Source organism: Apus apus, chromosome 10 (genome assembly GCF_020740795.1).
Source record: "Apus apus isolate bApuApu2 chromosome 10, bApuApu2.pri.cur, whole genome shotgun sequence".
In the NCBI taxonomy this organism is placed as follows: Eukaryota; Metazoa; Chordata; class Aves; order Apodiformes; family Apodidae; genus Apus; species Apus apus.
The window spans coordinates 8,777,150-8,802,145 of record NC_067291.1 but is presented as its reverse complement, the minus strand read 5'-3'; the positions used below and the strand labels follow the sequence as shown (position 1 = coordinate 8,802,145).

The 24,996-nt window shown below is 39.9% G+C and overlaps 1 long non-coding RNA gene across 1 annotated transcript in view; it reads right to left on the bottom strand.

The window, feature by feature from the left end:
• The window catches only part of LOC127388626 (uncharacterized), a 108,600-nt gene extending 98,107 nt beyond the window's left edge, over nucleotides 1-10,493 (bottom strand). The window contains exon 1 of the long non-coding RNA XR_007890416.1: nucleotides 10,159-10,493. This is a non-coding gene — a long non-coding RNA (uncharacterized LOC127388626). The remainder of the gene's footprint in view (nucleotides 1-10,158) is intronic.
• Nucleotides 10,494-24,996: the final 14,503 nt, after the last annotated feature.

The window sequence follows — 24,996 nt, the reverse complement described above, 5'->3', positions numbered from 1 at the left end:
CTGAGGTTTTAAATAGAAATGCCAAAATTTATAGCTGAACAGAAAAATCCTCCAAAATTCATAAGGAAACTTGTTGGGTCACATTAAAAGAAGTGGCACCTTGTTCAGCAGTCCACAAGAGTGCTGGGATATCTTCTTGGGTAATACAGGGACAGCAGGAGTAAAGGAAACATTACCTATGTGGTCCCTTCTCCCATTATGCTTGACCCTCCTTTAAACCCCAATGTATTGATCCAGCCCTGTTATTCAACAAGTGTCATGATGCATCCAGGTTGAGTTCCAGCACTCAAGCCAGGGGCCATGGTTCTAGGTTCACTGACACATGATGGTCATGCAGATGGAAGATGATGGATGTGGTCAGCAGCTGCATGGGCTGCAGAAAGATTTCCTGAATGGAACTGCTAATAACAAAGTAAATTAATGCAGCCTTTTAATTTAAACTCAAGAATGGCCAATGCAAAATAATAGTATGAAGTACCCAACAACAATCTCAGAGTTTAATCCTCAACTGATTAATGCATGTATCTTAATCTAGGTGCATCTTACTATTTTGTTTAAAATTAATATTTTCAGATACTTAAAATACTGGCCTGCAGTTTATAAGTATCTGTCACCAATTTTTCAAATGCATCACTACCTTCCATATGCTGGCTACCCACAAAACTCCCATGTTAAATTTGAATTTCATTATTCCTTTAAAAGCACTTAATGTCTCCAGCCCTGCACGCTTGATAGAACTTCTGCCACCATTTACCCGCAGTCATTCTCCAGGCTCAGAATTGGTAGCCTGCTGGAGGCCATCTCCATTCTGGGGGGACAGAGCTTATAGTAACAAGTTCCTGTGTTTAGGCCTGTTTGTGTCTGACTAAGCCTTTAGAATGAAAGATATGGGTATTTACCACTACTTATTGTTTATGCATGGTGCAAGCAGTCTAGACAGCAAAATCTGGCTTAATTTATCTAGATTCCAGAAAATGTAGGTTCAGGGGCTGATTTTAAGTCATCCGCTGAAGAGTAGTCACAAACAAATGCCTTAAGAGGCATGATTTTATACCTTATTCTTTGCTTGCAGGCAACACAAAACAAGGAAGAAAACACATTCCCTCCCAGCACTAAACCTTTACAGTACATTCATTACAAAAGTTAAATATGCACTGGTCTTTGAAAAAAATGTAGTATCACAATATTCATGATTCAATTGCTACTGAGCCTCTTAATGTGATGATAAGTTGCTTCATTAGAAAAACTTTTTTGCTTCTTAAATGAGGTGTCAGGAAAGGGGAAGTACAGAGCTAAGTAATTATATTTCTAATGAAGAATATAAAATGAGTTAAGTGCATCTGCACTAGAACTCAATAAGAAATATTACAAACATTTTCAATATTGCAAAACTCATTTGCATCCTAAATCAGAATGAAACGCTGTAAAAGTTTTTTGAACCAAAAACTTTAAAACTTCAGCTTATACCAATCAGAATATTTTGCATTTGTATGTATGAAATGCTGTCATTTTGCTTTTACACTTTGATTTATTTTTGTTATGAATTACATTTCCAAACAAAATGTAATGAAACTGAACTTTCAGAAAATGATGTAAAATCCTATACCAACAATTTGTAACTTACTTTTCAAAACTTCTTATAAATGGAAATGTCATTAAAGGTAGCTTGTTCCAGCAAATTATTTCACACTTGACAAACCCACACATTTTGGAAAAAGATTTTGTCAAGTTATTTTCAGTCAGCTCTCTCTTTGATATCAGTATCTCAACTTTGTGAAACATCAGATTGTGTGAATCTATTGCAAATACTGAATGTGTAAATAAGTATCTCCACCTAAATTACTTCATACTTTTTCACACAAGAAACATAAATAGAACAATAGATCAATCTGACTGTAAATATCTAAATATGTCCTTTAAAAGCCAAAGGAATGTCAGATACAATTTATTTTCAGCCAGTGCAAACTGAGACATTAAGTGGCAATTCTACTTCCATTAGCTAAATCTGGCAAATATGCAACTGTTTAAAGGCATTGTCAATAGCCATTGCACAATTAAGTATTTGTACTGATGCCTTATTAAATTACCCTTTTCAAGTAGGCATAATAAACTAGAGATCACTGTACAGATTTTCACGGTGAAAGTCCAGATAACTGGAAAATTTATTTAAAGGGAATCCAGTCCACTGAGTAATGAAGTAAATGTCAAATGGTTTTGGGTGAATAAATCTGAGGTGTCCTAAAACTTTTTTGGCAGATATAGCTGAAGATACCAGTAATAAAAAGCCTGCAGATTAATGATTTTGATTTACAGAGTTCCCAGGTAAATTTTCAAACACACTGCATCACCAAGCAAACCCTGCTTGGTGGACAACGGCCCATTATCATGAGCAGTCAAAACCAGCAAGACAGCCAGAGCGAATAACTTGGATGCTTGCTCAAAGTGCCTTTGGCCTCTGTCGGTTTAACGATAACTTCTGTTGTGGTGCCCTGGGAAGAGCCACTGCCACTGCTGCCCACCTCCAGCTACAGGAATTGGCTCTTGGATCCGGCAGCCGGGCGCACACCCTGCTGCCTCCCACTTGTCTCAGCGTACCATGCGGGATGGAAAGTAACGTCAAATGTTTTTCTGCAGTAAATTACTACTTTGGGGACGGCATGTCTTTGAGGATCAGTGTTTCTTAGGATGGGCAATCCTTGCAGCCTCTGGAGGATGTTTTTCCCAGCCCTCCTCTCCTGTGATCAGCCAGGCAGCTGCAGGGCAGGCAATCCTCCTCCTGCTTCAGGACACAGACATGAGAAAGAAACCCTCAGCATAGGAATAAATGCCCCAGCCCAGGCAGCTTCTAACAGCCACCTAGTGCTTTGTGGTTGTCAGGGTGAAGGCTGGTGCCAGTACAGACTACGTGGGTGTTTCACCCTGTTCCCTGGATGGCAATTGAGCACCTTTTGTGCTTTTATTTTTTCAAAATAATTGTCCTACTTGCTATTCCACAAAAGCAGCACTAGCTTCCCGCATGTGCTAGATTTTCAAAGGCTCCTTCTTGTAACCTTCTTTTTTTAACATCATTGTCAGTTATCTGTGTGCCAATCTGCCACTGTTGAAATGGAACAGCAATGGCCACAGATTGACAAGATGTGCAATGTTGGAAAATTGGAATTTTGTCTTTTCAGACTTCTTCCAGGGCTGGGCTGCTGATTTCTTTACACATAGTGTAAGCTAGCCTGGCGTGCATCCTTCCAAGACTCAGCTGTGTGCTTGGTTTGAACTGACCTCAAAGGAAGACAGGCATTGACATCTGCTAACAGATTTTGGACTGCTGCAACACAAAGGCTTTGTCTTAAATGTAATATCAAACCATTTCCAATATTTATAATCTCCTCGGATGTATCATATACTCTTTAAATATTTTCTCACTGAATGCAAAAGGATTTCATCTTCTTCATAGCTTTATTGTATTATTAGTTTCAGTCTGATGTTTTTAAGTAAAGTTGCAATGTCCAAACTGTTATACACAGGGTTGTGACTTTATTCTTTAAAATTATAGCTTTGTATATTTAGTTGGTTTGTTTGATATCAAGCATTTATTTAAGTGGTTTTCATAGTATTGACATTTTATAATGCCCTCCTAATATTCTTATTATTGATTTTAATACTGCAATCATATTATTCATGGTGACACCTATTGGAAAGCAAGCTTCAATTATATCAATAGATGCTATTATTATAACACTGATAACATTAATATTTGATAGTGGCATAAAATGTGATGCATTGGCAATTAACTCATTAATGTAGATATCATTAACCAAAAATGTCAGAGTTGTTTTAATGATTTTTCCATTGCTCTCTTTTAGCAAATTCTCTAATCACTGGCTCAGTTTTGTATTTTTAAATATGTATTAGCCACAAAAGTTTGGCTGAACACTAAATAACATTGTACCTTTTGAATAAGAAAAGATGGGCTTTTATGGCTGAGAAGATACTGTGAGTCTGGAATCTAGAGCATTAGAAATAGATGCAGTACATGAAACTCCACCACAGAATATTCAAAAATAAAAGATTTACCAAAACATAACTGTGCCTTTTTGCTTGTTGCTTAGCAACCAGAATTGATCCAGCAAAAAAGTCACCTGACTGAGGGATTGCTGGTGGCAATATTACTCCATCATTTTTCTTTTTCACACTAAACTGATGGAGGCTCTATCAGAAACAGCTGTTAATTGTTTCTTTCTTTTCTCTCCAGCTCCTTAATTATACAGTAGAAACATTTCTTTTTCTATTACTGAAAGGAGGAGAGCACAATGTAAAGCTTAAAAAATTAACAGACTTATTCAAATATGTCTAGATCTAAAACAAGGAAGATTGCAAGCCACAACGCACTGTCAGCTCTGCCATCCCAAAATAACAAGCACAGTGAACTGTTCATACAGCAACAAAATAGCCATTTTTACCACACCTGCACTGATGGACAATTTGCAATAATCGTTTAAAAACCACAGACTTAGAATACTTGTTGTTTTGATGACTCAGTTGGAATTCACCACCACATTTGTCTTGCTTTCATCATTTCTAAAAATTAGCATTTTCATCTGTTGACTGAAAGCACTTCTGTTCCTCTCTAACATATATATAAAACACTTTTGATCTTTTAAAATCCTCCTGTCAACCTGGAATCACACAGCCTCTTACATTACCTTGTTCTTGTCCTTAATGGTGACCCACAGTGAACTCTGCACTCCCTACTTTCAGATGTTCAACATCCTTCCTTTGTTAAAAGCTGCTGATCAAAAAGGAACATTGTGTTCACTGTGTTTCCCTCTACAGCCCCTCACAATCATTTACAGGAATTACACTAAAACACGGGGTATGGGCAGCAGCAATTTTACCATGTACTGAATTTTTTGTTTGATTTCTACAATATTTAATTCCTTGAGTAAATAAGAAAAGAGGACACATATTTGTACTCCTACACTTGGCCCACCATGAGTAGTCAAACACAATGTTGAGTCCAGGATCAGCAAAGGACTAATCCTCAAACACCTAAATTGCATTTTTACCTTTTCTTTCTTTGAAATGAACACTCTATATAAGCTCAGATGACATTTGTCCTTTTAAGAAGTGAAGAAATGTTACCTAAATGGAGCATATATCCAGTTTCACTTTCCACTGTATCATATTCAGATCTGGTAGATGGGATTTGATGCTGCTTCCCATAATGCCTCCATGGCTTTTTCTCTAAAAGCTTAACAAGGACACAGCATCAGAGAGTCTTTAGTGGCTAATACCCGACCCCTTTCTCTCACATTACAGCTCCAAGTGACCATTTTCATGCCAAAAGGTCACCAACATCCCCATCCCCATGGAACCAATGTGCATCAACCTTCTAACCTTTGCCACCGAGAGATGATAGCTATTTGGGCTGCAATCCCTTCATTACAGATGGTCCATATTTTATATTTAGTGTGAGAGGTCAAATTTAGGAAAGCAATTTCTCTTAAAGCTAAGAGTTCCAATAATCCAAGATCTTCTATTGGCTTATGGGTGAGTGGACAGTAATGGGTTTATGGGCAGATCTAGATTTTTCCTCTTCACTGGGGAGGGAATTCCGTCAATCTAAATTTTTACGATTGGGTGGCTACTGTTGTTTATTATTCAATGAGCTCTTATTAGATTGTACCTAAGCACACTGCAGCAGGCAGAGAGTATTCTTATAAGCAAGCTTGCAGGCTGGATCAATATCTCAAGGCATTTACAATCTTCTTGAAACAGATTAAACAATGCTATTTTTTCATTCTGTTTTAAATCTTATATGTGGTCATGCAGTTTTGTTAATGACAAAAGCATTCATCCATTATCATCATTAATCACAATGTTTAATCTACTGTTAAAATAGCTTGCATCTTAATATGAGACCACCTTTGGGACAAATGACCCAACATTTAATGGCAGATCAGAGAAGGATCGAGCAAATCCGGAAACCTACAACAAAATCCAAAAGATCAAATTCCAAATTGCTGGTTAAAACAAATATTCTGTACAGTAAGAGGGAACATTTTTACTCCATTTTTTATTCAATTTTGTATCCGATTTTGCAAAATGTAACAATAATGCTAGCCAAATTATGCAAATATTTATGCACATGCTTATATGTGTGAATATAAGCATATGCTTATATTCACACACCAAGCCCCAAGTCAGCAAAGCATCTGAGTACATTGCTATATTCAGTCCTGATCAGGACAGTATTCAGCCATGTGCTTCACTTGCTGGTAAATGACAGATCCATACATAGTGTTTGGAGTGCAAGGTAGCAGTTTATAACCCATGACACCACTGAACGACTCTAGTTCTTGAAGGCCAGTACAGTTTATGGATAAAAAGCTCTCTTAGTCCTGTAAAACTACTTCAAGACACAAAAGCAGTTCTGAAGCTGGCTGTGAGTAAGCAATTTAAATGCAATTTGCTATCGTCTGTATGATCATGTTCTCCATTAGCTGCAAGTATTCACAGCAGTGTTAGAGAAACCTGAATTTGTCCCAGACAGCATCAACCAAAGCTCCCTGTTATAAAAAATAAAGCTTCCTACAATCAAAGAGCAGAAACAGCATTGGGTCACTGCATTGGAAATAACTACTAACACTCTTTTTCTATGGCATCTGGCTGCAGTGCAGATCATCCTTAGCTTAAATTCATACTCTTTACACCATTTAGACCAGTGGTTTCAAGTTTCCAGTTTTCTCCTTCAATAACAGATCCATAGATTAGAAAAGGAGATCCTTAGGCAGATGCTGCAAACAATAAATATTGTTTGTGATGAACATGCCGGTAGCAAGACAACATCACAACTGATTTCTGAAAATAAATTTCTTAAATCTTTATTTGCACCTAAGTTAGTCTTTACCACTTGCTGAAACCTACACATAAGATCTCTAATGAGCATGACCAATTCCCTGGTGAGCTGGCCACAGCTGCCTGCCAACCAGGCACTGCACCCAGTCCCCACCTGCTGCAGGGTGCCAGCTGACCCCCACTCACCTTGCACCACAAATGGCCTGAATACAGCACAGCTTGGCACACACAGGGGGTTTGGTGAGAAGCAAGAGCCAAACTTTAACACCCATTTAAGTGTCAAAAGATGCCACAGTAATGCTAGTGAGGTTTTAAAATAGCACCTAGCCACCAGTGGCCTGCACCTGGGCAGCGGGAAGTATCTGTGGATGTACCAGGCCTTTCTGCGTATCAGAGAGGGGGCAAATGGGAAGCATATGCTAAACACTTTTTTAAGGCCGTCTTGATCTGTTAAAGGAAAAGCTGCAAAGAGCTTATGCCACATGTTTACCTTCAGTGTGCCTAGAAACATGTGTGGGTTCAAACTGGGCATTTGGAGAGCATGGGGTGGCGACCGGTACTAGTAATGGTGATTCCAGAAGTAGCACTAGGCTGATCTGACTCTTGATATAATCCCACTCTGATCAATAAAGTTGTCAGGATTTTTTAAAAGATGAGCCTGGCCAGCTTCACACTGCACTTTTGTAAGTGGTGCAAAGGGAGTCAGTTTCTTTGGTCTCTTTTAAAACATCTTCCATCATCTATTTTTCCCAGGCAAAGCTGTGCCTCCACAAAGCATCCATTGTGTAAACGAAAGTTAAACTCATCGAGTGGCTCAGAAGAAAAAGAAGGGACTGGAATTGCCTTGCTGTTGTTAACGCTTCCCTGATGTTGCTTTTGCCTTCAATACTTTGTCACCCAAAGACTAAAAAGGTGTTCCTCACAGCAGAGCAACCCTACAGACCATGACGACAGATATGCCTGCATCAGTCTTCATTGAGGCAGTTACCCAGGTTTTAGCACCACAAATCATATTTCAGATTCCAGCAGCAGTTTAAGACCAGGCTGCCTTATCACCAGTAGATATCGTGGGGGGCCCTGGATGCAGCTATAGTTCAGCAACATGTGCTGACCCAGATGCAGGCCAGCAGCAGCCACGTGCTCTGGGTAGGTGGTGTAGACACAGCCAGAGCTGTGCCACGAGCTGTAGGTGGTTCCACAGAAAAGATTTTTCATTTTAATTAACTACTCTGAGTAATTGCTTATGCTAATGATGTGGATTACTTTAGACATTTTTTACATCATTTCCAGAATATATTTCTGTAGTATTTGCGCTATTTTTTTTTTTTTTTTTTGGTCTGTTATTCTCACACTCAACGAACAGTCTCTGGAAAGGCTGTACTGTGAAACTAAACTCATCTGCCCCGTGCTTGCAGACGTGCTTCTGCTTCAGGGCCTACACTATCATCTATCATAGCTCAAAGCAGTTATTAAAATGATGTCCTGTGAAGGTACGATGGGTGTGGACAGAGCCAATTTGTTTATACAATTGTGTTTTGCCACAGAGTCAATTAAGTTACAAGGTATTCATCAAAATTGCATTACCACAGTGTGAGCTAACAATTTTCAAAAGACATTGTGACAGGATCACAAAGCAGCCCACGTCAGCCAGGAAGAATCGCTGTTGTCTTGCAGGCTGTAACTGAATTACTTACCAAAATGATCAGACAAAAGCAATCCTCAAAAAGCTGGAAGCTGCCAACAGGTGGAAAACACTGGCAAATCTACAACTGTGTTTATTTCTTAACTTAGAGGAACCAGGAGAAAGGAGAGAGAGACATTCTATGGATGGGATGGCCATGGGAGCAGGTAACAGAGACATGTTTAAGTGAGGAGGCCTAGTGTCCTGATGGGACTTCTGTCCTGAAATATTGCTGGAAAATCAGATTTTCAGTTGACCATTTTTTCTGCATTTTTCTTCTCAAAACTTCTTGAGTGAGATGGAGGGAAAAAAAAATCCCTCTCATACTTTACATTTCTTTACATGAAATGGAGATGAAAGTGAGAAAATGACTGTGTGAGAGTACAGGAAATTTTATGAAGGCAAATATGGTCAGAAGAAGATTTTAGCCCTCATTTTAACTCAAATCATTCTGCAAAACAGAGAAGACAATTCTGCAAAATAAATGAGAGGGTGTGAGAGGGGGAACCACCTTTTAATTTATTTTTAGTTTTTTCTTTCAAGAAAGTGCTTTGATAATTGTCCTCACTTGAAAGAAACTAAGACAAAAATAATCTTTTAAAATGGTATTATTGTTAACTAAAAGGAACTTTAAAATGTAAAGTAATTTTAAGAGTAATGAAATGATGCTGTTGGAAAAAAAACTATAAAAGCTTATGGCTTCATTTCTCTCATTTTTAACCTATTAAAAAAAATAATCCTATGTCATCCATCTCTTCTTAAGGAAACAGAAAATGGGAAGAAATTTGCAAACAAGACAGGTGCTTCCCAGTGTTTTCAAAGCAATAGAAAATTAACAAGCTTTTTTTAGAAATCTTTCTCCTTTTTAAAATACAAGATAGTATTTTGTAATTTGATCTCAGATAACAGTTGTATTTCTACCCAAAAAAGTATCTTGGTAAAAATACTGTAAACCCAGCCCTCCTTTGACAGTTTGACCTGCTCAGGCTTGGAGAAGAGCAAAGTGGTTAAATCAAACCACACTTCAGCTGTGCTTCAGCCATGAATTAATTTTCAGACCAGGAGAACTGACATGAGCTGCCCCCTGGTAATCCCGAAAGATGTCCCTTCCTTGACACCAAGTGCTGTACACCCTTGGACCACCTGCTGTGGCACAGCACATGGTCTCCCTGTTTGAGCAAGTCCAGCAGAGACCCATATGGGTGGCTGCAGGGAGAGAAACTCTTCAGGGAAAGCCTGTGGATCAGCCTCATGGGTCATTTAGTGGAAGGGAAAATGCCAAGGCCAGGGCAGACAGGAGCCAGCCTCTCCAACAACACCTGAGCAGTGCCCGGGCACCACTCCTCAGCAAAGGGCCCTGACAGCCCTTCCCTCAGCTATGCTGCTGTAGGAGAGCAGCCAGTACACAGCTGTACGCTGGCTTCCTGAATCATCACAAACTACACATAGTTTTCATAAGACTCTTCATTACAACAAATGCCCCATCAGAAAAACCTATTTAGAAAGCTGTTTCACTAGGGTTTGCCAGGATAGTTTTTTTTTTTCAAAGGATAATCATGTTTCATTTCATTAGCAGACAGGACATCAGAACTAAAACTAAAAAAGAAAATCAAACATGTATCTACCTCAATCCAAAATTTCCATCGGCAAGGCTACGTGGTCCAGGGAGAAGGGTGGGCTACAGGCACACACCCTTCTGCATGAGCAAGTTCTGCCTTGAGGGAGGCTCAGGAATAGCTCAGCCTCGGGCTCACAGCTGCTCTCCACTGGGGCTGACCGAGCAGCCATCCCTGTGGAGCTCTCACCCAGTGCCCATGGACTCCCTGCCCTGGGAGAGCCTGCTCCAGGCGCTGCACCGCTGCTGGAGGCCATTTACCTACTCCTGGGACTCCTGGCTTGCCCTGCAGATGATTTCTGGTTGAAAGACGGAAGCGTGCTGTGGAGCAGGAGCAGCAGAAGAGCTGCCTCTCCTCCCCAGCACTGCCAGGCTGGTTGGGGCACTGCACAAACACCCTCCGGGTCACTGAACCCGGCTCAGCTGCATTGGACCAGCCACTGTGACCCTGACCGGCAAATTCATGTTGAGTCTGCTGCCAGCCCAGTGGGAGCGCTAGGAGCCATTACCTGCTTTGTCAAGGGCTCCCTCAGGGAATTTAGGGTTTGTCCTTTTCCTTTTCCCTTTCCTTTCCAATTTGGGTGGACTGAGCAGGTTTGCTTCTTTGCTCTGATAGAAATGGGTTTATGCTACGCAGTATGTTACTGGATGCCATGCTGATGCCTCAAGAGATGTTGACTGTGCACATTTACATACATCTAAAAATAAATAAATACACTCAAAAGGCTCCTCAATCAAAATATGCCACAGTCAACTAAAAGATATTGAATCAAATATTAATGTTGGAGATTTCTTCAGCCATTTTATAATGCTTCCAGCTATCTTTATTATGCAATATGTAATGCACTACCTTATTTTAGTCCTCAGCTATCAGGAGTATCATCTTTTTGATGGCCTCAAACTGGCTTAATGAAACCAGTCCTCCTTTGAGTACCCAGGACCAAGTGCTTAAGATGGAGATGTGTTAGTCAGCACCTGCAGGCTGTGGCAGCCATGAGCAGGACAGTGCTTGCTGAGTCACATGAGGGAATTGTTACTCATTAAAGGTCTGTTACTCCAGCACAAGGAAGTCCCCTGTCTCATGCCTTATCTTGAGACAGGTGAGAGCACTGTGAACACTTTCCCACATATTTAAAATTTGTACTTGCTTTACATCAGTACATACAACATCAGTCAGGCTTTTTGCCTCAGACTTTTTATTCTTTTTAACTTCTGCAGTTTCCCCACTATCAAATATTCCAAGTAGCTACTTTTCTGGGTTTTGTCCTTTTCCCTACACTGCTATAAAGATCCACATCTCATGGAAAGGCTTTTTAAATTTTTTCTAAATAGAAGAGGATGTGATATTATACTTGGTGGCAGCAACCGCAAGAGAAAATGAATCTGTTTTAAAAGAATCACATGCAATTCCCTTGCAAATATGAGATTTGCAACATCATTATGGGAACAAAACCAAGACACTGGGCTTTCTAAATTTAATGAGGTTCAAATGTCCAAGGGCACCAGCTTTCAGGGGGAGAAGCAATGTCAGAGCATGCAGAGAAAGGATAGTGTTTCCTTGAGCAAAGGAAAGAAAATATCTTGAAAGAGGTTTACCCCTTGAAGTGAATCAGGTGAAAGTTACTGGTAAAGAGTGAAAGGCAGGCAGCTGTGAATGTTCAAAAGGGATTAGATTCTTCCACAGATTGTGACTTCTAAGTTCAATCACCGCAATATTATTTATGACAGTTATAGGCCTATATGGCAATATCTCAAGGAGGAGAGTGATTCATCAATTCCAAGACTGCTTCTTCCAGAGACAGAGCTGCAATGCAGCACATCACAAGCCACAATACTAGGCAGGAAGCAAGAAATCTTCAAAACAGGGAATGATGTAAAGTCTATTCAATCAGCTTAAAGATTCCTTTTGCCTCCAGTGATCTTTGGAGAAAGGTGGTTATTGAGAACAGTATTATGTGCCAGAAATTCCTTTTCCTGAAGATGGCATTCTCTGGCGGATTTCTAAGACTGAAACAACAAATACACCCTGGAATACCTCAGTGCTTTCTCTGCAGATCTCCCCCACCCAGCTCAGCCTCTGGAGTCAGCAGAGGCACATTTCTTTACCATCGTATGGCCACCAGGCAGGCAGAATCTAAAGCTTCCTCAAAACTAATCGACCTCACTTCATAAGTAATGTTTGCAGCTGTGCCAGCTGCTGCAATGGTAGTACACGAATACCAATCTGGACAACTGTGTCTCCTGTGCAATAGCTGGGAAAAATTGCTTCCTTCAGCAAACATCGAGATTTTCTGCTATGCTCGCCTATGTCTTTCCTACCTGTGGCAGAAGTGGGGCTCTTTGCACAGTCCTTGTGAATGCAAGTGGGTTTTGTCATAAAGCTTTAGCCTGGTTTGAGTCTGAGCGTCAGTCAGTGCATCACCCACCCATCAGTTAGGATTTCAGAAGCTCAAGATACTGTGGAAAGTCACATGGTCTCCTCCTGCTTGAAACATAGCATGTATTTATTCTTTGTTAAGGTAAGTCTCTGTCTGCAATTTCATGGTAAAAGCTAGTCTGCAGTCACCATTGTCCTTGTGGTCTACCATCTCTCCTCCAAATATGTACACTTGCATTCTCTGTTTGATATCTAATGGAAAGCAAACACACGAGTGGTGCACTTTGTTTTAGTACTACATCTACCTTCTGCTAGGTAGCAGTAGATGATCAGACCTCTGCAGGCAATTTGTCAGTGAAAAAGATGCAGTGATGTGTTTACAGGAGCTATTACAGCAAGTTTTGTTTTATTTATGTGTATTTATATTCAGTCCAGAATAGAGACACTACGACAGTACCTGGGGCAATTCCCTGTAACAGGTACTTCAGCCCAGTGGCTCCCCCTGTTCCCAGTGGTCAACGATGTGCCAGACACCAGCCTGGACACCAGAGCAAGTTCACCTGCACTTGCAGAGCCCTTTCCACACGTGTCAATGGCTCTGCAGTAAACGCTTAATAATGAACTAATAATACGATATATCTTCCCCAAACTGGCCATTTGCTCACAAGTAAAGAAAACCCCATGTAATAGTGACACCTGGTGACACCTGTTTTGCTTATCCACACATGCCTCTCTATCCAAATATACTGTTTCACTGAAAACTGCCAACCTATGTTAATTGATCAGGAATAGGACTATGAGACTGAACATTCAGGTATAGAGAATTTGGATTGATGTCTTATTCTTTGCTTTTGTTTTTCTTTTTGACACTGCTAACCTTCATCAGATGGTTTATCTACTGTACTGTCACATTCAAGGAGATGCACCAGAGACCACCTGGAAAACAAATTTGTCACTAGAAACTAATATAAAATGAAAAAAGAATTTTACTGCTATCAGTTAAGTCCTTTTTCTTGCGATCCACATTTCCAGAGCTAAGGACTCCATGTTCTTTGGAAGGGATTCTGAAAACAATGGTTAGAAGATAGACAGTTATTCCAGTTTAAAAAACCCAAACACCCAAGCGTCCCAGATTTCTTGTAAAGTTTCTCTGCCAATATATTCTCAAAGTGACCTCATTTTTGTATTATATAAGATGTTAGATAAAAAAGCTAGATATGTCAGGAGGATACTAATCATAACCAATACTATTAGACATTGATCCCCACTTTCTCAAAGTGTCTGCTGGGAAATACATGGATTATCATCATATACTCTGGTGTTCTAGTTCTGTAAGTTATCATTTGTGTCCATTATTAAATTAGCTCACCACTGTGATGGAAATCACCACTTCTATTCTTTGGTAACTACACTGTGAGTCATCTAGGCCATGGACTGTGTAAAGTCCTATTGGAAAATAGGTGGTGAAAAATAAACACATCTTTCTGACTCAAAGGTGAGTACGGTGGAAGGTGAATTAGTTTTTATCTTTTATTTAGATCTGTTCACAAAAGTGTATGGGGTCCTGAGCAAGCTGTCAGTACAGATACATAATATAAACTACATTTCCAAGCTTTGACCACTTATGTCTTTCCCAAGGGATGTTTTTACTGGTATTTTGTTGAACTCTCAGTCATTATGCTTCCTGTTATGAACTGGTTAAGGAGAAGATTATAGTATAGTTCTGGGAAGAGAGACAATATAGTGCATTCAGCAAAGAGGAAAATGAGAGAATGGCAGGCACAAGAAAACCTCTTTCTTAATTACACCAACCCATTTTTTGTAGTTCCCTTATTTCCTTGCTCTTGTACCAACCCCAGATCCTACTGGTCATTTCAGGAATATTAAGACATGTCATATTGTCCATGCATCAGTCTCTAAGCAAAATGTCAGTGTCCTCTACTCAGAGGATGATTCTGCATAGCCTGCCTCTGCTAGAGGAGTCCCTGCTTCTGTGTGGGGGGACTCTCAGGTAAGGGAACCTGTGCCCTCAAGAGCATGGGGAGCATCATAAACATGTACCTGGAGATGGGCTTCTTGTTGAAGAACAATGGAGAGGTCACTCCGCGTGCCTATTGCCACGAAGGGCTGAGCTAGGGTCATTAATGATAATTAACCATTAATTAAACAGGGCATGATACTCTGGAAATAGTGTGTTAACTACTCCACTCTCTGGAAAATCTCCTTTAAGTTGAGCTGGCTCACACAGTGGTTATGCTTCCCATGTGAAAGACATGTCACTTACACATGATCCCAAGCCGCTCACTGAAGTTGTGGAAGCAACAATGTTTTCGTTGATTGAATTTTCACTTAATTTAATTTCATTGGAAATCACAGATGGTGTCACCCAGCAGCTAGAGGCTAAAAAGGGTCACTTTACAAACTGAATAAAAAACTTATTAAGTTATAATAAGCTCCAAAAGCAAATGGAGGTGAAAACTCTACTGCAAACAACATGTTTACTCTACACTCACAGCAATATTAAAATTGAATTTTTTTATTTTATTTTTTTTTTAGCTTTAATCATGTTCTTGGTAAAGCAAATACCTCTGTAATATGATGTAAATCCTGGTTTCTTATGAATAAGACTGGAAATGGATATAAGGGGCACAGTTATGCTAAAATATAAATAGGGGAGAATGGCTCAAATGTAAAAAGTTTACTTACATAATTTATTTTACAAGTAAGAAGAAATGGAACCTCTTACCTGGTGCAGACCACTAAACTTTCTGCCCCAGATGAGCTCAGATAACGTGGTCAGTGTAAGAGATTGCTTTCAAGACAGACAACTTCAGTGGGTGAACCTGCACTTCAAATTCTCACCAGCCTCTTCCCATCTTTTGGGGCAGCGAGTGCAAGAGCTGTGCCACACTGCATGGTGTGCAAAGCGCTGCCCAAATCAAAACAGCCCACTCAGACAGTACTGACCAGTGTCCCAGGCATGTGCACCAAACAGGGCATTTTGTCCGACTGCAGCCTGGGTAATGTGCAACCCTTCTCTGCTTTTAGTATCAACCTGCCAGTCCTTCTCAAAACAACTCAAAGGCACTATGTGCTAATAGCTGTTAATTTTAGCTGGGATACAGCAGGTCTTTTAGGGAAACTTTGAAGGGACAGAAAACGATACTTATTTTTTTCCTCTGTGTAAATTGGGAAAGGAACATCTGCCATTGTCGGAAATGAAAGAAATCTTTCTGTGATCGAATGGAACATTGTTGCCCATCCTCTGATTTTCTGTATGATCATTTTTGGAGAAAGGAATAATAAATTTTAAGATAATCCCTGCTCACAGATGTGTTATTTATTCACCCAGTTAACAGCCATTTCCTGTAATCAGTATAAACTGATCAATCTGCCATAATGAGAATGGAGCCAGCAGCTTCCTGGCCAGGGATGAGTCTCTGTCTCTTCTAATCTGCAGACATAACATATTGGAAGAGAAGACTGCTAAATTCCCACATGCTAAGCAGTCAGAGCATGGTAGCTTCCCCTCTGCAGGTAGATGGCTAAAATAAGATGTATGAAGACAATAGTTCTTAGGTCACTTGTATCATTATTGATAAAAGAAAAAGACTTTTCTAACATATGATTGAATTATTTATGAATTAATTCTGACATACACACAAAAAGTATTTTTCAGTTTCTGTTGTTATATACCTGCTATGACTAAAGGATCATGTTCAAAAGCAGATCCACAAATGTATTAAGAGCAATGATTTTTGACCCTTCATAGAAAAATGCTTTTATTAGTGCTATAAATACCTTTGCTGAACACGTGCATGGGGGTAAACTACTGAGCAAATGAGATTTAGTGGGAAAAAAAAGGGATCAAATAGTGATTTGTTCCTACGGAAGAGTAAACCAGTAAATAAAGCAACAAAAGATCCTGCTCCTTGATTCCAGGAGGCCCCATGGGCTGCCCTCCTGTAGTGGTACGTCAGTTGGTGGGCACAGAAAACATGCTCTTTTTATGACTCCTGTGATTCAAAGTAGACCAGAAAGTGGCTGAACTGTGTGCTGAAAAGACAATTCTACTGTAAGAATTCTTTGGAATCTGCCATTTTTACATTTCTAATGTGTACTTTGGTTTACAGGGAAACACAGCAAAAAAAGACAAAGAAATATGCAGAATTTTTTTGGGCCACTGCATCAGCATCTGGTTTTGTTTATGAACTAAGCCTAGAGTTCTCATCTTTTTTTGAGTTACTGTGTGGGCTCTGAAATACATGGCATGTTCAGAGAGTTCCTACAATCAAAATATTTATTTCTTATTAAGAAATACACACCACAGACCCGCACAAAGCCTTCCCCCCAACTCAACAACTTTACAAGGTTTTACATTACTGTTCCTTAGCTATTCAGATTTTACTCTTACAAAGTTTCCTGTCTGCTACTAAGAGACATGCTGCAAAATGAGAAGTCTCTCCATCCAAAGAGTGACTTGGCACCCAGCTTCAGCCAAATAAGATGTGAATTTTTATTCCTTATCAACATTAAGGGTCTGATCCCATAAAAATGTCTGCATGCATTTATACTTAATATTCCAACGAGTTCTGCTGCAGTCAATGTTCTTTGGTGGGTAAGTTACATGATGTATATTTGTATGTATTTGCAAAATTTTGGGAATGAAAATGGTAGTAGTAAGTGAATAAAATTTGAAACCACCAGATTCTTTTTCAAGCAGACTTTAAAATAAACAAGAAAACTAAATGCCAATAATACTAGCCTAATGTAGTGTTAATGCAATTGCAAAATCAATCACCAAATGTGAGAACTGCAAAGCTGTGAGAATCTCAGTTACTGTGGCTGTCCAGTGTGTGCAGTGCTCCTGCCTTTTGAGTAAGGAGCAGCACCATGAACCCTGCAGCTTGGCTCCTCTCCTGTGCCCTGTATAAAAGAGAGAATATGCAATCTAGCTGAATTAACTTTTGCACTAAAACCTGTATGTTTGTACTGGCTTTTTCTTTTTGTGATATCAGTACAGACATAACATTGTAACAACAGAGTTATTTATTATTTTTGTGTGTGCTTAATGGAATAAGATTTTTCATCTCTCCTAATCGCAAGTTTCATCTGGTCCCATGAATGTATTCTGATTTTTTTAACCCTTAAAGCTAAAGCAACACAACTCCATGCTGTAAGACAGAAAAAGCATTGTTTACCACAAAATTAACCCAGAAATAATTTTACTGAATTTTTACTGAAAAACAGAGAGCACTTAGTGCCTCTACTGTGTTGGATGTAGTGCTTACCATCTGAAATTGCTGAATGTGTGTTGCTGAAGCTGTGAAGGACCAGGTTATTTCTGGGTCTCTGTACGCATGCAGTTTATTCTACAGACAACATACAAACCTTCCTGGTATATGCATTCCCATGTATGTCTGAACATACCCAAATAAGAGCAAAATCTTATAACTAAGTGCTTAAAAACCCAGCTCCTCAATGCAATGCTTTGGGAACAAAAGAAGAAAGGGACAGTCTTTTATTATATGAACTGCCAGGATTCTCTGCCTCCACAGAATATCCCCTGGTTACTGAAGGAGAAAGGCCCTCGTTAGAGAACTGAAACTTGAGAGCTACCAAGAACTGGAGGATTGTTGACTGCCCTACCACTGAGGAGACACTGAGAGCTGATAGTACCAAACCCTCTTCTGACAAGGCAGTGTATCAGGATGCTGCCTCTTGCTGTCAGCATCCCCTTCCAAGGGATGTGAGCTATGGCTTCAACCTGCTCAACAGCAGCTGCCTCTGACAAACAAACACTACCTTATGTGAGTGCCCTGGTAGCTTACTGTCATGTACATTGCTATGCATAGATAGTGGTGCGCTGAGTTTTTAAGTTGAAAAGTGCTGTGAGAATGCAAAGAATTATTAATATTGAAATTGTGAGTCTAATAATTTGTATGCTGCTTTCTCATCAGTATCTTGCAAAACATCGCCAGCAGCAAATGTTAGAAGTCATGACATTAAATGTTCTTTAGTGGTGTGCACTTCTTTTTTTTTTTTTTAACAAATAAGACTCTCCCCCTTGAAAGTCACTAGCAAAAACTCCAGCATGCCCAAAAAGGGCAGGATCTGCCTGTTAGCTTTTGAGAACACGCAATTCATTTCAGCTGTGCTACCCTTGCTGAAAGCTCATGTGATAAATCATACAACTCAGGCTTGTTTCGCTTGTTTGCCAATGTATTTGAAAAAGGGCTTATAGCAGTTGAGAGTGTAAATACAATTAGATTTTAAAATTATTCAAGAATAATTTTTAAGTTCCCCTGAGGTTTTCATGTTAACTCAAATGGATTTTGCTTTCTGTCATGATTCAGCTGCTTCCAGGAAATCTTAGGTGGGAAGGTAGCTAACGTGACACTTAGTCCTACGTGAGAATTTGTGGACAGATCTAAATTACAATACCACTGTAAACATGTAGTAATGTGCTTTTAAGATAATGAAAAGCATTTTCATCTTAGTTTTTTAAATCTCAAAACAGCAGCATTTACAAGTTCACTTTAGCTCACTATAAATATTCTTCACCTTTACATCAACAGCCCTGGTCTAATTCTGCACACCTGCATCAGACACCTGCTCTGTGGCTCTTCCCCAGGCATTGGATCCTTTGCTTTGTCAACACTTTCTCAGGTAAGATGCTGAGGGTTAATTCTTTTACTGATAAGATATATCTGTTGTTTCTTTGAGACTAGACTAAAGCTAGAAGCATGCAGGAAGGTAAAAAAAGACTTCCCATCTCTAACCAGTACACATTCTCAGCCTACAGGGATGAGTGTGTCCAAACTGAAGAATTAAACTTTGCAACACAAGAGGCTTCATTGGTATGTGGGAAAAAGACACATCAGGCATGGAAACATTTGAAAACCCACACAACCTTTGGCAGAGGCCCAGGGCCCTCCTTGCCCACTCCAGGATGATCTGCACAAAAGCCTGTTGTCAGAAATGGTGTCACCTCCCCACTTCTCCAACCTCACTCTTCATATTCAGCAGCATTTCAAATGTGTCAGGAAATGTTCAAAGAAACTATTTGCCATTGATTAGCTGGGTACGCAATTTTCACAAGGTGGTTTGTTTTGGGTTTTTTTTGCTAATGATGTTTGGAGACATTTCCCCACAGAGAACCACTATTTCCTGGTAATGAATAAGCTCAGCACTTGTGAGTTCAAGCTGGCAAATTGCCACTAAATATTTATTATCTGTGAACTGCTGCATGAAGAATCCAACTATAGAGCTAAGCCAGGGAAAAGAAACAACAGAAGATCAAGAAGGAAACATAGGCTCTAAGTTTTGAACTTCTGAAAAATAAGAGGAGCCTTTGAAAGACATTTGATTTACAGAGATGATTTGACTTTGGGTTTTTGGCTCTTCCTAGGTTATATGATCAAGTTCTCAAGCCACATAGGCTAGTCCTATTAGCTGGGGCATTGCCATTGCCTTCAACAAAGCTATAGCAGCACTTTCTGTTAATGTGGTGGGGGACACACCTGCTGGCTACACCATCACTCTCTGGCATGCCCAGACGAGCGCGGAGGGAGAAGGGTTAGAACCTGACAGGGAGAAGTGCTGGTAACTCCACTAGTGCCAAACACCATCAGTTCCCCACAGGTGGACAGAGAACGAGAGTCATTCTACAATGACCAGAATCATCAGCAAAACCCCTGAGGAATTAGTGAAGAAAAAAATAATCACCTTTTCCAATCAAGTGAAAAACTTGGTTTTGATGGGGCTGTCCTCACATTTTTGCCCTCCACAAATTTGTAATTGCTTATCCTAAATCTTGATCTAAATAAAGATGTAAGGGAGCAGGTGCTTTCTGCAATTTTATTTTAAATCTGCAATTCAAAAGGATTCTGGTTTTGGCCCATCTCTAAGGAAAAGAAAATATAATACAGCACTTTTCCACAATCCACAGACAAAGAAGAATCTGTATAAGAACAATTTGTTCACAACCTACTGATGCAGGGATCATTTTTTGCTCTTTGGGCAGCACCTGTCAGTAGAGAGTTCTGGTCCAGCACTGAAGTCCCCAGATAATACAGATGAGCACTGGCCAGCTTCCCACAGCAGCCCAGCAGCTTCTCAGTAGATAAAGTGAACAGGAAAAAGGCTTCTCAGAAATTAACTGCTAGAGCATTGTTTTTGAGTAGCTAGTGATGAGAAGTCCAGATATCAGCTGACAAATATTTACTGCAGAAGTTCTGTTCCAAGAGTTAAAAGCTCATTCCTCTTAAGTAGCTAAACATAATACTTCTGATTTTTTCTCATAAGCTATCTCTTCACCTCCATGTAAGATATAATGGGAATTTTAGCAGCCTTAACCTCTTGTCTCCTTACAGCTCTACCCCAGGTAGGAGTTGACCTTTGCTAAGTGTTTGAGCTGCTTTTAATGAGGGAGGATGTGCGTTGTATATAGATCTTCCCGAAAATCCATGAAAAAAGGCTGTTGCCCAGTAACAAAGGGTCCAGTTTGCCCTCTTTTGCTCATGATAAGCAACATTGGCCCTTTCAGGTGGTCCTGCTGCTTTCCTTTCTCTTACCTGAGTAAATAAGCTACGTGGATGAAGGGATGAGGTGGGGCAGGATACTCTGTAGATGGTTTCTTCAAGGGAAAGAGAGCACAGGGCTCTCCAGCAGACCTGCTTTATTGGGTAGCTGATTTTCCTACAGTCATCTTTGCTATACAGTGACTTATGAGGCAGACACTTGACCTATGCCTGCTATTTAATTAAATGCACTTCTCCACCTTTTTCTTTCCTCTGCATCCATGTCATGATCCATGTAAGGATAGACAAAATACAGTGTTGTTAAAAGGCAAAACTTATGAAGCTTAAATGGAAGATTTGGCTGGTTGTCTTTAATTAAATGGGTGTTAATACCATGCAACATCCTAAGTCTGAAGGTGAAGGCATTAAAATAATTAACTGGTCTAATCTAGGTTTAAGAGGCTTGAAAAATAGGTACCAGTGTGACAGCATGTCCCTGTGAAGGTGACCTTAATACTAGACATGGAAGCAGCATGCATGCATCCTGGCACATACTGCAGATATACGAGTACCCACTGTCCTTTCAGTCACACACTGCACATAGCATCACACTCTTCTTGGCTTCCCAGACTTGAGCAAGACAACAGCAGACAGCCTAGGAGCAGTCAGATGCAACACAGACAGAACGTGCATACTCTGAACTGTCTTCTGGTCCCTACAAGAAACAAGCCAAAGGTAGCCACAGGACCCAGAGCAGCATTAACAGTCTTGTAAATGTACAACCAGCCCCCTTGACTGAAGCTTTTGGTGCTCACAGAGAGAAGAGGAGGCAGTGTATCTAAACTCATGAACAGCAAGAAATGTGATGTGTCCAGTGATGGACCTTTTTTGTCATCAAGATATGTCTGAGAATGGCAGAGCAGTGAAATGCTTTCCCACTGTGAGCAGCAGAAAACACACACGCTTTCTATCAGGGGAGAGCTCGTTTGGGGGTGAAACAGTAGAGATTTCCAGTTCAGCATCACATTCAGTAGTGTTGAACTGTGTCTCAGAAATGCACTATATGACTGAAGCTATCAAAAATGCAAGAAAAGGTCTCAGCCCCTCATGGGTTCCTGGACATTTCTGTTGGGAGTGTTCAAACCTACAGCTCAGAGTCAACCAAACTCTTTAAAAACTATAAACTAAACCCCTTCTTAGCAAAAGGTCCAGTTTCAATGTCCTTATTCTCTGGTTGTGGTGTCTTGTTTTTTTTCGTTACAGAGATGATTCAGGATCAGAAAAGATACTAAAAAATTGTCCGTAATTCTCCATATGCTAGGTAACATTCTTCAGACCATCATGTAAGTGGGACAAATGTCTAGCTGTCCCTGCAGGCTGACACATGCATTTCTGGACACAGGGAAGCTTGTCATGATCAGACCCCTTGGGGGTGCACAGAGCCCCAGGAATGTCCCTGGCAAGCAGTGCTTGGTATAGGCTGTGGCACCAGGATGGTGAGCAGACAGAAGAAAGCAGCAGCTGTTTAATCATGTATTTGATTAATCCAACTAGTAAATATGATTAAAATTATTAAATTCACTAGAATATTATTCACATATCATAGCAGCAACACAAGGTTCTGATTGCAGATTTAGGACCCTCTTTAGGCTGGGTTTTAGCCATTAATGTAGAAAGACATATTGTCAAAACGATATTTTGTTCTGACCCTGTAAATAAGAATGCTGATACATGATGGATCTTTACTTGCTGGTAATCACACGATGGGGGTGAGGGCTCCAAAAAGTTCATACCCCTGACACTTAGGAAACAGCTGTTGCTTTTTCTGCTTGTTGGCTACTGACACCAAAACCCAGTTCTATGAAGAAAACAAAGAATACAGCTGCAGAGACTTGCCAGGAAAATACCACGTTCAGGAAAAATGTCTCATTTATGCTTGCCTGGGAAGGTTGGCATCTATTGATACTACCATTCTAACAAAGGTTATGCTGAGTTTGACACATATGTTGTCTGAAAAGCAGAGCTGCTGTAAAACTGTGTCACAGAAAATGATAATTAAAGGCAATTAATTTTTTTTTTTTGGCCGAATTGTTCAAGAAATCTTAGGATCTGTCAACATTACCAAGTAGTGCAGCATAATAGAAGCATATTTGAAGAATGAACCAGCTGGTGTGGATGATGACCACGCTACACAGCTGTCTGATGAGTTGATTTTCTGCAAGGTATAGTCTGCTCTTATGGTTTGCATGCATGCATTAGGTGCATGCCTGAAGAACATCTAAAATTATTTTTTCAAAGAACACAGATGAAGAATGAAGATAGTTGGCTGGCTATTCCCCCAAAGGGCTGGACAGCATTTGTGGACAAATTAGATTCCAATAAATAAGCAATTTCCACTAAAGGCAGGTGAACGGCTATTACTGAACTTCAGCATTAACACCCCCAAGCATATGCATTTCAGACCTTCTGAACAAAACTGATTCTTTGTTTATCAATCTAAATAGGGTAACAAGAAGAGTAAACACGGCTAGTTGATTGTACCTCACTCCCTGAAGACTGCCAACATCGTACAGCTGTTCAGGATGGAAGGTCATCAGTGAACAGTCAGATCTAGTAATTTAGTTATTTTTTTAAAATAGGAGCTTAAATTCTGAGCAAATTAAACTGTGTCCATGCAAATCACACTGCTGTTGAACAGCAGCTCCTACATTATAGTACATAACAACAGCCATTAATGCCTGGAAGCTCTGTTAACTCTGAGATGGAAAAATACAAACGACTATAACTAAAGTAGAAAGGAAAGTGCAGCTCTAAACCCTGTTGTGATCTCAGCTGCCCACAGTACAGTGGCAATCTGCAGGATTTTTTTCTTTATTTATCGGACTGCATAATCTAATTATCTCTCATTAGTCCAAAGCTGATTATTTCATTTATCTTTGTATATGTGACAACAAAAGGCTCTCTTTAATTAAGCAGATCAGCAATTAGCTGTTGTTTTATAGGCAGTTTTAAACATCCCTGTATAAATAGCATGGAGCATGATTGTAATCAGATGCTCAGGAAAGAATTGTACATGAGGACATTTTGATTTACAGCTCCATTTAGTTTAAAGCTGCACTGGCAAGTCTAACTCTGAAAGAGCAGGCTTATGAGATATGGCCAAGTTGCTAAACAGCCTCGATGGAAAGAAGCATAACTGAGACAAGATCTGCCAGTGAAATTTAGTTAGATCTGCAGAAGAGCCTTTTGTGGGCTGACTCTGAAGAATATAGGAAAGAAGTTCACGTTCAAACTCCTCAGTGAAAACAGTGACAGGCAGGCTTGAATGCAGAGAGTTCTGCCAGCTAGAGCCATCAGGAGTGTCTGTGGTTAATTAAAATGAGCAAATTACTATTTGTGATGATGCTGGTGACAGTAGTGGATGCTGCAAGAAATATGAGAACTTAGTTTAGCTTGTGAAGTATCAAAATATCAGAGCAGCAAAAACACTAGAGCCTGGGTATCCTTCCAAGAATCTTTGGGTGAATTCCCACTCCCCATGATTCTTTTATCTTCTCTTAAAAAGGCCTTCCCACTTTGCAGGTAGTTCCTGGAGGAAGAGTCTTCACTGCTTCCTGTTTTCCAGTCCTGCACTACAGACATAGCTAAGCCAAATTGTCATAGCAATTTTTTGTTTCATGTTCTCAAATTTCTGCATGAGTTTCATCAGCAAAAAAATTCCTGCATCCAGCCATATGTATGTGTCAGTATGGCTTGGGGTCTGGAGAGAAAAAAAAATACAGAGGAGAGAGAGAAACAGTAAAAACATAAGTTCTTACAGTAATTTAAGAACCTTCGGTAAGTTTTAACTTTAAGATGTAAGTGCTGAGATAAGCGCAAAGAAATTAAGTTGGATGTCTCTGCTAGCAAAGAGAGAAAGAACAATGGATTGGAATGCACATCTCCACAC